Here is a 17,172-nt window from a genome sequence, read left to right as displayed (position 1 = left end):
GTTTAGAATACTAAAATAGTTATCTAAACGCTCTTATATTAGTTTACAGAGGGAGTACTATTTTGTTCTTGTCTTAATTGAGTCTCATGCAAACTGATAAGCGGATGGTAAACACCTCTCTCTATATTGAAATATGTGTTGATTGATTTATACATGGTTTTTGATTTTATCATATGAATAGCTTTAAGAATTTGGCAACAAGTCCAGTGGAATCTCATTTCTTTAAGGACACTAGCGTCTAAATGCACAGTTTGTTTATTGAGTTTGTAGAGCCTATTTCTTTCAGGCGCTGCTTGAATTAGCCAGGAAAAAGTGTAGTTGGTATGTTATTTCGAATGCAATTTCAAGTAGTAGTACACAATGAAGAACTTCACCAACCAAGTAACCCTGAGATAGTTTAAAACATTTGAAGCGGTCTTTCTTCTCATGGTAGGACATTAAAAGTCTATTATATTATTTCAGGAACTGTTTCAAGGAAAAGATAAATACTTTGATGTCCAAAAGGCTTTATCAGCGAACATTAGCGTGACTTTAATGGGACAATATCCATGGTTTTGCTAATATTGATGACTTCTTTTCGGAAAATACATGTACTCTTCATATAGGCAATTTTAAAATATTACACATCATATATCAATCTAATGTAAGATATCGAAATGTATAACAACTAGATTATGCTAAAAGTGTGACCACCATAACTGGCGGGGCAAAGAAAAGTGACAACATATAAGCATTTGTTTCTCCCGTTGCAACGCACGGGCCCTTTTGCTAGTATATATATATATATATATATATATATATATATATATATATATATATATATATATATATATATATATATATATCCCTAATAATAAAGCACGGATTGACTTTGTCGGGTTCACCGTCACAATACGCTTCTTCCCGTGATTTTACGCTTTCAGTTTGAATTTAAAACATATTCGAGGTGGTACTAAATTTACATTAGGCCGTCATCCGTCGCTTCCTGCCTGGCCCACGTGTCCACCAAACCAATCCGAGCAGGACTCTAAGCCACACAACGTGGTTAAGCAGCACCGAGCCCTGACGCCCCACGCCCCGACCCATTTTTCGCCCAAGAGAATTGACGGCTGTCGCCGCACCCGACCAATACGACGAGGCCGGCGCGCCACCTCCCGGCTCCTCCCATCCCCGATCCGGAGCAGCAGCCTCTTCTCCTCCCTCCACCATGATCTGGCAGCAGTGCCAGGAGCTAGGCCACCGGCGACGATGCAAATTTGTCTGGCTGCTGTTTTGCTAATAGAGGAGAGATGGTTGGGCACTGCTGCATGTGGCGGGCTTCAAGATCGGATCCACCAGCAAACCCCATCTCTGCATCGACACAAGTTTTGCCGGAGCACACTAGCCGAATGACGACGTAACGGGTGGCTGGGCGACTCATCAGCAACTCCGGCGCCTCTCCCGCTCCATAGCCACGCGCCTGCAGCGTCGTCTACCCATGGACCCACCCGAGCGGCGAGGAGCAGCGAAGGACACGCGCATGGAGTAGCTCCCGCGTTGATTTCCTTCGCGTACAAGTACGCGGATCTCTGGATGGACAGAAGCTATACGCGTACACAAATCTCCGATGCAGGCGAGCGTACTTCAGCCGACTTGGATATAGACGATACACGGCGAGCAACGACTGGGCACACGACCCTCAGCCATGCCACATGCATGTGTGGCCTCCAAAGACACGTGAACACCCACAGAATCACTGTGTTTGCATGCAGCCGGCGTACATCGTGTGCTACTCATGCCGGCAAGACGGATCACATCAGCATGCAAGCACACGACCGACCGCGTCACGCATGATACGTCTACAATATTGGAACACCAGCCGGTACACCGACACCAAGACAACATCCGCGCCAGCGAACCTGCAACCCTGCATCAAGTAGCCACCGGACGACTGCACCTAGCGATTTGCATCAAACCACTGATCTCTGCACCAACCCCACGCCACGACGTTCTGTATGATTGCATCACGCTAAAGAAAAAAATAACTATTCGTCGAGCACGTCTTCGAGAAGCGACTCCGACATGCACCATCCACACACCAGCTGTTGTGGAAAGAGATGCAATTCTTCACCGACTTTTCCGGTATGACACCGCATCGTCACTTCATTGCCGCGACGGACGTCTCCAAGAGACGCATAATCATCGATAAGCCGCTGCAATGCCAATAGATTTACCCAAGCTACTTCAGCCATGATTGATTTTAGTGGCGCACTGGGAGGAGACAAACAAATATGGCAAAAGCACGAGATGAAATAGGAAAAGCGATGTTGTGAGGAAAACAGATGTGCAATAAACATAAACATTTTATTATATATGACTCAGGATCAGATCAGTGATCTAGGTCTGGGTGATTTACACGTTGATAAATTTGGTACCCAAGCACTGACATGATCGGAACACTGGTTGTCCTGATTGCCATAGAACATGTGCATTTAAGTTAGTCCAATTACGATGCACGACTGTTTGAGCAAAACCATAAGCAATTGAGTTCTTCATCTGCAGTCATGCAGAATTAGTGTGAAATATACGATTTTTTCAAGATTATTTTGCAGATGTACCATCGATTATTTGTTAATGTGGTTTCTCCAGTGGAAAAAGTCTATCGAAACAAGCAACTTACATTGCTACAACCCAATTATCTTAGATTCTACCTTTGTCTGATGTTCTTAACCTTTATATGCTTCTTAGATTTTAGCTTTGTCTGATGTTCTTAACCTTTATATGCTCCGTTACAGAGAAATCCTTCTAACATGATGAGAAGACAATATGATGAGAGCAGATTATTACTTCGTTCTGGTTCAGCATCGTCTTTACGCATCAATATTCGAGCGGTAAGTTATTCCATCATGCTACATCACTACTGCTTTCATATTTTTATGACTAGCTAGACCTTCCTATAGTTTTACCATTTTTTTATCCATGCATTTTTGCAATATTAAATTTTTGGGGTGATGCAATTTAAGTTATGTTATTTCTATGTCTAAGTGCTATTATCAGTAATTTGATTCATCTGGCAAGGCAATGTTGAGGTGATAGCTCGATCCTCCATGCCCACATTTTGAAAATTGTAGAATTATCTTTTACTAATTTTAAAATTGGAAACCACACACGGATCCCCAAGTACATGTCACAACTTTATTTGTTTGATTCATTTAGCTGTATTGTTGTTTGGTTCAAGGAAACCACCATTTTCTCCATCGGCAGACTTCTTACTTGGACGTTAGTTAAAATATGGTGTAAGGGCAAGTTGTGGAGATATAGATTGACCGCAATATTCGCAAGCAGGAAATCAAAGTACAAAAACTGCCTCGTTCACCTACGCTTGAAACTGGAATTGCTAATTAGAAAATTTGCATTTCATTTGGCATTTTGCCATTGTGCTAAATTATGTTCCTTGGCCATTGAGTTGGATAATTATCATAGTTTCTATTTTGGACTCACAACATGTAAGGAGTTCCATAATGTTTTTTCTTGTCCATACATTGAATGGCCAGTAATTATTTGTTGCAAGCATTAGGTTTTTGACGGTGCATGCATAAGAAAGTACATACGAAGAAATTTTTTATGAGCAGTTCATTACCTTTTGATTGTAGCAATAATGTACATTTAAGTTCGTATTTGGGTGACAAGAGAGTCAAGGGTGGAACAAGGTCCCTTTTTTTAACAAGGTCCCTAGGTTTAATTGGGAAACAAGAAAGTTGCATCCGGGTGTTTTTTCTACGTAGTAATACATGAGCATGCAACCATGCATCTCTTTGGGTAGACAAATACATGTATTGTGCATGTATTATGCTTTAACAAAACTAGATGATACCCCACAAATTGTTGCGGGAATACTTTGCAGCATATTTTTAATGTGATTCGTTATATGAATCATGAATATTTAAAGTAATAATACAAAAAAAACTGAAAAAACCTATATTTTCGATTACTATATATATAGTTGTAAAATTCTTACTAAATATAAATAGCATAATAGAATAAAAATTCTCATATATGTTTGCATGATCAGATTGGTCTTTTTTCATGCATGTTTCATGATAAAGTGGCATGATTGCATGTTGATGAGAGACATATGGTAAGGGTAGTGGGGGTGAGCCTTTTCTCATGCATATTGTGCGATGATGTGGCATGCTTACATGTTGAGAGGAATAATTAGTGGGGGTTGGCTATTTAGATATAGAAGTTGATGATTAAACTAAATGAAGTTTTTGCTTAACATGATTTTTTGGCATAGTACGGGCGCAGACGCTCATACATACACACATACAATCACCCCTATCCCTATGAGCCGGCACATCATCTTGAGACCAGTTGACCAGGGCCGGTGGAAAATAGGGTTCACCGGCAAACGATGCAAAAATAGCGGAGCTACGTGGAGTCGAACTCAGGTTCTCCCGTTCAGCGTATAAAGCAGCGACCAGTTGACGTAGCACATGTTTGTGTGTTGTATGTAAGAGGGTTCATCCAATTATGAATAGTCCCACCTCGGCCCTCTACATCCAACCATAACAGTTTTTTTAAGGGATAACCATACCAGTTTATATACGTGCAAAACTTGCACATATCCAGAAACTGGCTGCTGGATGATTACCACCTAAGTGGTGAGATAACGGATGTGGGATGTAGGCAGAGATTGACATGGTCTTCACAAGAGACACGAATCGATGCTACATAAAAACCAGGCCAATTAAGACAACGACATACTGCACGTCGGCTGGAAACAAAAGGCCCTCATGATGATGGGGCTGGTCCTCTGATGACATGATATTCCAAATATTAATAGAGTCTTCAGATATCCTCAATGAATTGCTATGCTGGAATAACAAAGAACTATAAATTTATTTATTTACTTAGCCGATTACAACGTGCACGTGCCAAATGCCTATACCTTCTGCTGGGATACTTTTTTATCCCGTTGCAACGCACGGGCATATTTACTATAAAATATAAATAAACCTCAAATGATTTTTTGAAATGTTTATAGTTTTTAATTTGGTGTGTAATATTTAAAGTCATGACAAAAAAATATTACCTACTAATTTGGGGTGTATGGTATTTTTTTTCTCCTGTTGCAACGCACGGGCTCTTTTGCTATCTATCCCTAATAATAAAGCACGGATTGACTCCATGGGTTCACCGTCACAATACGCTTCTTCTTGTGAATTTACGCTTTCAGTTTTTTTTCACCTATATTATTTTCTACATCCGAGATGGTACTATTCATGTGATAAAGATCCGTCCGTAATTTTCGTCGGTCCGTCTCAAAAACCTTCGTGCGTCCGTTTCTCTTGGGCCTAAAAAAATTCTTCCTCGATGTCTTGGAATCGGGGTCAGACCGAGGCAAAAAGTGCATGAGTACAGAATCGAACAGGCAACCTCCTGTTGAGGAGTTAACGCCACGACCAACCGAGCCAGCTTATGCTATGTGTTAAAAGGAAGGCCAACTCGCCTGTCAAATAATACCACATCGCCCCCTTAAGTCTGATCCACCCAATTTATATACGTCAATGATTTTCCTGGGAGTTAAGAAGTCATTTTGGGAATAAGAAAAGAGAGAAAGAAAGAGAGGCTAAGGAAGGAAAGAGAGAGGGGCTAAAGAAGGAAAGATAGGCTGATTTCAGAAATAAGGAAGCAAGGAGAAATAGACGTGATTCACGTTCTATCAGAGGGCTAAGTAAGGAAGGAAAGAGAGGGGCTAAGGAGGGAAAGAGGCTTGTGATTTCAGAAATAAGGAAGCAAATAGAAATAGACGTGATTCATGTTGCGTCAGGGGGGCTAAGGAAGGAAATGAGAAAGACTATGTGATGATATCAGAAATATAAGGAAGCAAAGAACGTGATTGCCTGCTCTACATGTGCCGTGTACCCAAGAAAAAGACAGCATACATCCGAAAAGCAAACGAACGGCCAATTTTTTTAGAATCTCATAGTGTGTCTCGCTAAAATTAGTTCAGCAAATTATTACAATGTCATTATGCATTGACATCCGATCTACAACTAGGAAAATGTGTGTATGCCATTGCTCTTGCTTCAATGTCATTTTTCTATTTCCTAAATTGCCTCTAGGAAAAACTGGACGCTCTATCAATACATCCACCAATGTTATATTTATGATGCAAAATCTATTCAGTTTTGTTTTTTTAATTAACAACGGTGTATATACAATATAAAAAGCTCTCATGCAGGCAAGCGATTTGGATCACAATCTCCCGTCATTGATACCAAGTAACAAAGAAGGAAAATGGATAGAGAACGGTATGCACGGATGACCAATGAAGAAAAACAGAAAAAACTAAAAAGCGTCGTAAAAACTATCGGCAAAATAAAATAAAAACTAAGATTCAACCCAGTTGCGAAATAAAACACAAGGGATGAAGAAATATTCAAACATGGAGCCAACACAAAAGAAAAAATGCTCACAAAAAAGGCAGAAATATGCAAAAATGCAGCAGATTTTTTATTTTATGTTTTGATACTTTGAATTTTGTTATCTTTTGTATGTCTTTTTATTCCTATGCTTGAGTTTATTTTTTTCATCACAATCAGAGATGACCGTCTTTAACCAAACCAGCAAATTGTAAAACGCATAAGTTTACTAGCGGTTTGTAAAGATTGGTTGGCTGAAAACAAAATTCTCCTTCATGTTATTCCTCAACACACATTCCCATAGGCATGGATATTGAGTATAGGGGAGTGCGTTTTTCTTCCGTTGCAACGCACGGGCATGTTTGCTATATATCTCTCCCTAATAATAAAGCACGGATTGACTTTGTCGGGTTCACCGTCACAATACGCTTCTTCCCATGATTTTGCGCTGTCAGTTTAAATTTAAAACATATAACGAGGTGGTACTAAAACGGTTTCGTTCGCTGACAATTGTTTCGGAGCGTAGTCGATGTTGGGCTGGAGCCAGGCGAGTCTGCTCGGTCAGATGGGCCAACTCTGGCCCATAGCTCGTCCGCCCCACACAAGCCATTCGGGCACGAGTAAAAAAGACGTTTCGCTAGGTCCCCTCTGCGCCGCCATGCGCGTGAGATGCTTGTCACCTGTTTCCGCGCGCCCCACCGGAGAGCACCCGCCGGCCGCCGACGACGAGGGCCACGCCGGCGATCTCCTCTCAGCCCATCTGCCTCCTCTTTCCTCTCCATTATTTTCTTCTCTCTCCGCCTCTTGTTCATTCGTGACCGCCCGAGCTCGCCCCGATCCATGGCCTCTCTTCCGCCCAGATCCGGTCCGTCACCGGTCGTCCGTGGCGCGAGCGCCGGGCCTCCTCCTCAGTCTCCTCGTTCTGCGCCGCCCCTATTGCACTGCGCACACGCGCTCCGGAGCCATGGCCACCTTTTGTCGAGCCGCGGGATCGACGCCCGACCGGCGCCGCGACCGGCCTCTTGCGCAGCTCCCGGCCGCCGTCCCCTGTGCCTCATCCCGTGTCTCCCCACCTCGCCTGTGCAGCACCGTGGTTGCACATCTCCAGCCCATCTGCTACAGCCCTGCGGTCAACCGCCTGGACGCCATGGGCAGCGGCCATGGACCAGTTCGACAAGACCATGGTGCTTGCGGGCGGAATGCCCCTCGCCGCCGGCACTATGACAATACCCTCTGAAGATGTGGGAGTCCATGGACACTCTCGTGTGGCACCTCTGCACTGCCTTTGAGGAGCACGATGACTACCTGGAGGCCAAGCCGTTCGGTGTGACCGTCATGCCCGTACTTTCCTGCCTCCTCCCTGTCCTCCCCTCTTACTCTCAAACTCGAGCACCAACTCGACGGCAAGCACCAAGCAACAGCTCAGCCAAAGCCCGGTACTCTTTCTGAATTTCCTTTGTACCTGCAACACATATCCGTTATGTCTGATGCTGAATTTTGGACACAGAAATACATTGAACGGACAACAAGTGCTGAACCGGTTCACGGACTAGCCTGATTGATTCAATCCCCATGTGCTTGTATCAATGCCTGCAAGGGAGCAAGCGTACTGGAGGGATGGTTGGACGGAGAGTAATTTGCTACAAAGCTTTATTATTTATGGTTATTTCCTGAATCCCTGATATAATATACAATGCATTATGTAGAAACCAAAATGATGTTCATAGAGATCCGTTCTTACCGCGTTTATGACATTCATTTCTGATTTGAGAAAATTGCTCAGAATTAGGTGAATATCATTTATGCTTGTGTCATCTCTTTCATTTTATGGTTTAGCACCAGTCGCCAACTATGGTTACCGTGTGCGGCTTGAATCAAATGGCATGTGATTGAGCAAATGAACGAAATATAGGTGAAACATTTATTTTTTAGAAGAGATGGGTGCTACGTACTTCCATTCAAGTGTTCCCTTTAATTTTTCATAGTTTACATTGAGACACAGGAATTGCTTAAAGCATGGATTTGACTGCAGTGTTGCTGGCCGGCATCTCCACCATTCATCTTGTCATTGACAGAAACCCCATCTTGTCACTGATAGAACCCCAGGCTCTTCCACCTACAGCAAACAAATAAAAGGACTTGATTTATGGTCTTGTAAATTGGTTGTATCCACGAGTCAGGGTTGATATATGTCCTTGCATGAGCAAGTTGCCGTATCTACATGGAAGGTTACTACAACACTACACTTATCTTGCAGACGTTTTTCTTTTACTGAAAATAGTAGGTGAGTGTTAATCTTTTGCAGGTTCTGTATTTGACACTATTTTGTATGTTTAAAGGATAAACTTTTATGGCTCTTTTCACTTCAGCAAGTGAACAACTTGGATCACTTATGATATTCGTTGTGCTATACTTCTAACTGAAATATGTAGTGCAGCGCATGTTACACTATCTGCTTGTCCAGAAACTGGAACAGCCAGCCGATGTTCGGTAGTGGAGTATCCTTATATTTATGTTGATAGTTGTCGAGGATTTGTTGGGTGTCACCTAAAGGACACTTCCTATGGCCCCGTTGCAACGCACGTGCTCTTTTGCTCTGGTTGATGGAGAAGTTGTAGTAGGCTGAAGACATCCATCAAGGCCGAGGACCAGGAGATGAAACGGTGAGTGACAGAGGGTGTCGGTGCATGATGTGGCAGCTGTGCAGTCGACCAACGAGTGTTGGTTCTCATACCTTCAGGTTACTTAGAGAAACTACACATATCTGCACAATGTACTAATCGTGCAGTGTGCTTTGATGTAGAGTGGTGTTTTCCATGTTGTTGGCATAGGAGTACTGATCAATGTGAGCTTAAGTTACAATGGCAACATATGATCGAATGCCCATGTATCATAATTTATGGTGTACCTGACATTCGGAGCCTATGTCCAATACTTTTAGCTGTGTATTCTGATCTATGATCAAAATTTGTAATATGGGCAGATGGAGCTAATGATATATTCACTCACAAGGTAAGTAGTTGATAGAATCATGTACATGTGGGAAGATCAGGTTTTCCTTTCTAAATGATCATTTATATGTTACTAGCGTACATATCAATATTTTTATGGTTGATTAGCATATTGGCTGAGGACATGACTTTGCTGTCATCAAGGCCATGGACGGTATTGTGGTCTCCCATTTGCGAGCAACTTGACAAATTGCCCCACATTTCCTGGGACATTGCTCTAACACCACATCTTTCTTTTTATTTGATTCAGTAATACACTTTGATGATAACTGGATAGAATACCACAAACTGAGTTTTTCTCACTTTTCACGTCAAGCCCACACATCATATTTTGTTGGATGATTTTGCCCTAAGTTGTTTTTACCTAGCGACCTGGACTCCTGGTTCAATCGAAACAAAAACAAGCGAGACCTACGCAGACGAAGCAGAGGAACAGAGGCGCCATCTTGCCGTGCTTCCTTCCCAGAGCGCCATACCACGGCGCGCCTCCTCCCCACGCTACCACCTCGCCTGCGTGTCATCCATTTATGTGGAGGATTAGATGTCGTCCGCTCCCTTGCCATGCTGGACAAGAAGGGCGCGGCCATCCGCTGTGCCATGGTCGCTCCCTCGTCGATGCCACTTTCCGTGTACATATTGAGATAGCTGCTGAGGGTGGGCCTCGCTTTCAGCTCGATGAGATTTTTTTTCAAGTTTTAAATATTTTCTTGCGCTAGCGCGATTCAATGACGTGTACGGTGGTGGTCAAGTTCATCATCTTGAGACTGACAAGTGAACAGAGTAGCCATCAATGGCAAGGATCAAAAGGAGGATAAGCAACAACTCAAATGGGATGTCATGTTAAAATAAAAAATGTGGATCTAAGGTTTATTGTTTAGGGGTGTACATTGTTTTTTTCTCCTATTGCAAACAGGAGCTCCAAGTTTACAAACGTTTCCATGATACTTGAATCAAGCTTTTTCTATATCTTCATGTCATAGGAGCCGTGATTTTTAGATCATCTACACACCTCACACAAGAAACATGAACTTGCGAAAAGCTAGAAAACATGACAACTTTTGCATGTTTTGTGTGTGTTTTCTACCCGTCGCCAAAGCACAAGGAGTCTGACTCGGAGTACCCGATGTGTGCGACACAAACTCCACAGTTTTCTATCTTATATTAGCCAAGGATGGAGGATCTTGGCACAATGCTCATAATATCATTGGATATGAATAGCGCTACACTACATAGTCCCTAAACCTAGCCAACACTGGTTCATGGAAATTTTGTGTTACCTCCGTAGTGAGGCAAAGACATTGTACTAAAATGAACTTCACTATTTTCGGTATAATGCGATATTTATAGGGCTTCACTAAGCAACCCCAACAAAGGCGTGAAGAGATACTCGCAATGGGGTGGATACTTCTGTGATTTAAATTGCATACACCTTCAATACACTTACGACATCCTTTCACGTTTATGTTTTTTGTGCAACACATCTTTTCATGGCAGCGTGGAGGATTTCAAAGAGTTTGTTGATGTCATCATGTCTGGCGATGGGTTGTGGGAGGAGGGGGGTCTTGAGACATTGGGTTAAAAATTTGTTGTTTTTTCCTCCCGTTGCAACGCACGAGCATTTGTGCTATCTCTCCCTAATAATAAAGCACGGATCGACTTTGTCGGGTTCACCATCACAATACGCTTCTTCCCATGATTTTACGTTTTCAGTTTGAATTTAAACGTATAAGCGAGGTGGTACTAATAAATATTGATACGTCCCGAACTAGCGAGGCATAGATGCATCCTCATCCTGGCGAGGAAGGCATCCCCGGTGGGCCGAGCCACGACGGATTGTTTCCGTCCAGGATTATATACAAGGAAAAAATGTTTTTTTCCAACTTGGTCTCTGTCCACGCCACGCATTGTTGCCTCTATCTCCTCGAGCCTGTTGGAGGTTGGACACCGCCGCCACCCCCTCGATCTCCGGCCACCGGAGCCACTGCGCTCCTCCGGCCGGTCGAACGGAACAGTCTTTGCCCCGGACTCCTCCCCGTACCCGTTGCCCAACCGCGGACGACCCCTGTCTCCAATTTCTCCGAAATTGAGGTCGGCCGCGGCAAGCAGGGGCGGTTCCTCAACGACGCCGATATGATGGGCTTCGTGGGGTCCGTCGCGGACGTTAACGACGGCGCAGAGCTCCGACGGGGGCAGATGCGATACATGTTCCATTCGTATCTGGTTTACTGCCTACCTCTCCCCCTGCTCCGATGCCCCCTCCGTGCTCTAGGCAAGATCGAGCGCCGCCGTCTACCTTCTGAGCGTGCTGCGCCGCCGGCGTCCGCCGCGAGTGCGAGCAACGTCGCCCACCTGCGCCACCCTTGCCACTGCCGTCCTTCAGGTCTGGCGTGTCCATGCCTTTAAGCTCCTGCTCTGCCCCGAGCTGGTGACCTTCGAGTGGCACGGGAGCAACGGCGAGAGCGATCTGCAGCGGCGGTCCTCTCTTCTCCCGCCTATGAGTGCCCAAAGGAGGTCGTCGTCGCCGTGTATTGAGCAGACACTGGACGGAGAGCTTTTGAACTACTCTCTGAACTACTAACTCCTTGGTGAATCCGCCGCGCCCCTGTCTGGTAAGTCCTTCTAATCGCCGTCTGTCATTCGCAGCTAACGTCCAGATGCTCACAGTCGATTGGCTTGGTGATTACTTCGAACGCCAACTGAACTCATGGTGATTACTAGCTAGCTTCAAGAATAACCTGACGGATGGATAACCAACCCTGAATAGTATAAATACCGCCATATTATTTTACAAGAAAACTAAACAAGTATGAGCGTGTGAAACCAACCAAAACTCAAGTCACATCAGTACAATCCGTCCTGTAATTCATATAATTTTGCTTGGATTAAATATTACAATTGCTTAGAGAGAGAGAGAGAGCGCCCCTTTTTAGCTGTACTACAAATTCCTAAAAAAGGTGTACTAGAAATTTGTCTAAAAAAAGTTGTACTACAAATAAGAGAATAGTCCCACATTGCTATCTCATACCAATTCCCATCAATTTATATGTGCTGGCAAGTTCCTTGGAATGTCAACAAGTGGTTTATTATTAGGGAAAAGATATGCGAGGTGGAACCACGTTGTGTGCATCGAACGATCGCATCCAGATTGGGCCCTCTCTATTCGTACGTCATCCATGCTGGGCCAGGTTGGGCCTTAGCTTACCATCAAAGTAGGAACAATTCAGCCAACGGAGTCACGCAAGTCTCGAGTTGCCCAAGGATCTCATTGACGTCCCTTTAAGGAAGTTAGTCCATGGATCCGCCGTTGACAATCTCAAGTCCTTCACGTCCCAATCGATTGCAAGCTAGGTCCCCACGCCCAATCGATCGCAAGCCAGGCCGACGAGGCAAAGGAACACGGAAGGAACATGGTGGAAAATAAATCAGCAGACTATAGTTATGCCAACTATTCAGACATATAGAATGCAAAGTCAAAGCTCAGAAAAAACAAGAACACAAAAGCATCATTAAATTGTTCTTTTGACGATTTGTTTGACAAAGTAAGCAGAGGGAATTCACTTATATTTTACTTTTTGAAAAGTTTAGGATCGCATCCTAGAGAAGGTCAATAAAAATGGTTGCACAAAAAAGATACACCGAGGGATTCATCAAAAAAATTGCAAGTTGCTGTCAGTGGTGTTTTAATTACTATGTGTGCATTTTTAGTTTGCTAGAATTTTTGTTTTAGGTTGCTAGAATAAAAAAGGGATTTTCACGGTTTTGTAAAAAAACCTTGAAGTTCAAATTTAAAAAAATGCACAATGTTTATTAAAAAAAACTATGATTTCTTCCGTTACAAAAAGAAATAAAACCAAGAAGTCGAAATCAAAAAGGAGGATCAGTTTGATGATTATACTCCCTCTGTCCCAAATTTCTTGTCTTAGATTTGTCTAGATACGGATGTATTGTCTAGATACGGATGTATCAAGTCACATTTTAGTATTAGATACATCCGTATCTAGACAAATCTAAGACACGAATTTTGGGATGGAGGGAGTACAATATTCGGATTTGTCAGAAGTGGCGCGCCGAGCAGATTTGTAAAATGAGCCACATTTTACAACTCTCATTAAATTTGATTCCACGTCAAAGTTTTCTTCCGTTGCAACGCGCGGGCATTTGTGCTAGTCTATCCCTAATAATAAAGCACGGATTGACTTTGTCGGGTTCACCGTCACAATACGCTTTCTTCTTGTGAATTTACGCTTTCACTTTAAATTTAACGTATAAGCGAGGTGGTACTAATTCGGGGAACCATGTCATGTGCAATCTGACTATGCATGCGGTGCCAGCAGCCCAAAACAATTTGCAACCGGGCCGGATCGACCTCCCGAGACACGCAAACATGGAATCTGACAAACGATGCGTTGCCGCAGCAGACTCGGTCTCCTTCCTATTCTTTCGTCGATCTCCCTCGACTTGGGCTTCGTACATCGAGATCGAGAGAGGCTCTTACCTGCGAGGCTGGGAGAGAGCAGTCAGGCGGCGGCGGTGGCTCGAAGCACAGTCAGGCGGTGGCGGCTAGCGCGACGCCCGCAGCCACCTCACGTTCCCTCGATCTTCATCCTATTAGCTTTTGCCACCGTCACGCCGGTCCAGGCCCTGCCTCTGCCTGAGGCCACGCTAGGGCGCCGCCACCCACCTCACCCCCTTTGCACACCCAATCTCTCTTTCAGATTCAGATCCAGGCTGCTCATCGGTGTGGATCCCCAGCCGAAGCATGAACATCGATCCAGGCAGACCTCCTCTCCGAATTCAGCCACTGGGGCATGGCTCCCCTGCGGTTTGAATCTGGGCGCTCGTCAACAGAGCAACCAGAGAGGTGAGCTCTGGCTTTGGATGCGTGGAGGGTAGGGGCCAGAGCCACCACGGCAGCCACGAGAGCGACATGGACCTGCCATGCTCGTCAACGACTTCCTCGAGAGCGGCGATGGAGGTGGAGACTCGCGCAGCAGCAGCGACGGCGAGCCCGACGGTCCCGACCTCACCCACGCATTGCTGTTCACAACCATGGCTTACCCCCCACATCGTGTTCGTCTGCTAGGCATGTTGGTTAGGTAGCTGGCTCTGCTTCAGAATCTCTGATCAGTACATGTTGGAGGAACATCTCTGCAATCACATGTATAGCAGTCGCTTACCAGTATATATTTTGGGTAGCAGCTACTCCCTCTGTTCCTAAATATTTGTGTTTCTAGAGATTTCAACAAGTGACTACATACGGAGCAAAATGAGTGAATATACACTCTAAAATATGTCTATATACATCCGTATGTGATAGTTCATTTGAAATCTCAAAAAAGACAAATATTTAGGAACGGAGGGAGTACTTTCGAGTAAATTGTTGGTATATAGTAAGTACAGTGCTGCTATCCCGTTTTGCTCAGAATTTACTCTGTAGAACCACAGTGCATGATAACATGAACAAAAATATTGATATATGTGGCATGTTGATTTTACTCCATGACCACAGGGGAGAACAAAAATAGATGTACAAGCAAGCTGAAAACAAGAAGGAAATTGAGTTGCTTTCCATGGTTCACTCACCATTGTTCTTAGTCCATAAGATAGAGCTTCAGGCTTGGTTCAAAATCACATCCATGCTTAGTTTCTTACCATCTACTTATTGCTTGGTTATTTATCTGCCTATTTTATTGTTATACTAGCAGACATTCTCACAAATCTTGCCCAATGTTTTGACATTTTCAGTACCTTTTCATTGGCTATTTCTTTGAAGCTTGAATTACAAAAAGGATAAAGGAGAAATATTGTGTACCATGGTATGATATAATATACCAGTTCCATGATATGTGGTAAATTTCCATGGAAATTGCCTAGAGTTTCTCATCTTCGGTAATGCTGGCAGAGAGTGGGAGCACAAAATCGTTTGGAGATTTATGATGTGAGATCTAATATATAAATCTTTATATATTCATCTTTTCTTAGTTAACCTGCTTTTCGGAACAAATTGTCATAATACATGTAGGAAAAATATATGTGCAAGGATATGAATTGTCCAAGCTCAGGCCACTGCTGGACAAGGTACTCACCTACTTTGAGGTAAGACAAAGACAGACAAGTTTAGTTGTAACTATCTATAATTGCATGTTTGTTGATATGGAGGTTGTCTGCCATATTTTGTGAAGATGTTTGTATGAATAACTAAAATATTCGAAAATTTATTTGAACTGTTTTCAATCTTTCTTTATTTTAGCTGAAATTTTGTTTACCATAATTAGTTCACATAAGCAGTATTACTACATGGAATTAATGTTCTTTCACGTGTACTCCCTCTGTATAGGCATGCATCTGGCAAGGTGTTCATTGGTGTGGAACTCTGGCATCCGGCAAGGTGTTCATTGGGGCAGGGATCGATGGAGACGAAGTTGTGCATGACGAAATCCCTGAAGTGGCCCCTAGATACTGCTGAATGACCGGGTCACAGGCGGCATCCATCCAATCTCGCCGTTCCGCCGACTTAGCAGGAACACTATCTGCTCGTGCTCCACCCTTCACCGGAACTCCGTCTGACCATGCTTCACCCGAGATATGTACTACAGTTTCAGAAGATAATTAATACCCAATGCATAGCTTCTCTGTTGCCCAATGTACCACAACTTATTATGCAATCCAGTTCTGCACCACTGGAGCATTATTATTTATGTAATAATGCTTCTACTTTCTGCAGAAGCGACAATAAAACTTCTCTTGAGAATCTAGCACATAAGGCAATTGTATGCTGGGTTTTAGACATAGACAATGCAGCTGGGAATATTAATCGTATGTTGGGTTTCAGACATAGGCAATGCAGCTACCTAGAATTGACTTGAAGTTGTTTCTTTTGCTGAGGTAGGACGTAGGAAACATGCAGCTTGAACCAGAGCAGAAAAATGTACTGCAATTTGGTTGCATCTTTAATATATGTCTAGAGGTATAATGTATATGTAGTAGGTGCGGTTCTGTTGTTTCTTTTATTTTCTTTTACATAGTCTATTGACTGGTAGCAGGATGAGAGGGAAGTTAGCAAGTCACCAGCTTTGAAAGAATAATTTTTTTCTTCAGTATTTAAGCAATTACTTACTTTTGAAGAGTTATATACATTCAAAATCAGTGTATATGCTTGTTTCCCTATTCATATCCCTTATTTATATCGTTACTTTCAGAAGATTTACGATCATTTCACTGAATTATTCTGAACTAAAGTTCTTATAAGGACCAAGGACTCCGGGTGCATAAACATGTTTTATTGTACTTAATTTGTATCACCCACTCCGGATGCAGAGACAAGTATATTTAACAAGGATTCCTTATGCATAATAGTGAAATGAATCTAGCGAGCCTGTTCGATTCTGTTCTTGACTATATCTAAAAGATATTGCCTCCTCACCTAGGATCTTTGGAAACAATAACAGAAGCTTTATTAGACCTTAGCCCCATTCTTCCAATTTCTAAATCCCAGAATTGACGAGACCTTGGTTAGTTGGACTCATAGCAATGTGTCAATTAGACACAGAGCCTTGTCATTCTGATTCACGATGGCATGGACGTATATCATATGTTCTCTCTTGCTTTGTATTTTATCTTTGTAACTTCGAGGACAAGACTAAATAGTTGTACTTCATTATCTTTGGAAATCAACTATACCAACTAGAACTAGAAGTAGAGGCCTGTATTAACTGAAGCAAAGTCACTCTATCTATATTATGCCAGTAGGCTAA

The 17,172-nt window shown here is 43.2% G+C and overlaps 1 long non-coding RNA gene across 1 annotated transcript; it reads left to right on the top strand.

Moving 5' to 3' along the window:
* Positions 1 to 12,033: 12,033 nt before the first annotated feature.
* LOC123097314 (uncharacterized) lies at positions 12,034 to 16,253 on the top strand. The gene is made up of 2 exons (XR_006447000.1): positions 12,034 to 15,514; positions 15,756 to 16,253. It is a non-coding gene; the product is annotated as an uncharacterized lncRNA (long non-coding RNA).
* The last annotated feature ends 919 nt before the right edge of the window (positions 16,254 to 17,172 follow it).

The sequence above is a fragment of the Triticum aestivum genome, chromosome 4D, assembly GCF_018294505.1.
Source record: "Triticum aestivum cultivar Chinese Spring chromosome 4D, IWGSC CS RefSeq v2.1, whole genome shotgun sequence".
NCBI lineage: Eukaryota > Viridiplantae > Streptophyta > Magnoliopsida > Poales > Poaceae > Triticum > Triticum aestivum.
Note: the sequence above shows the minus strand (reverse complement) of the source record. Positions and strands in the feature narration are given on the sequence as shown.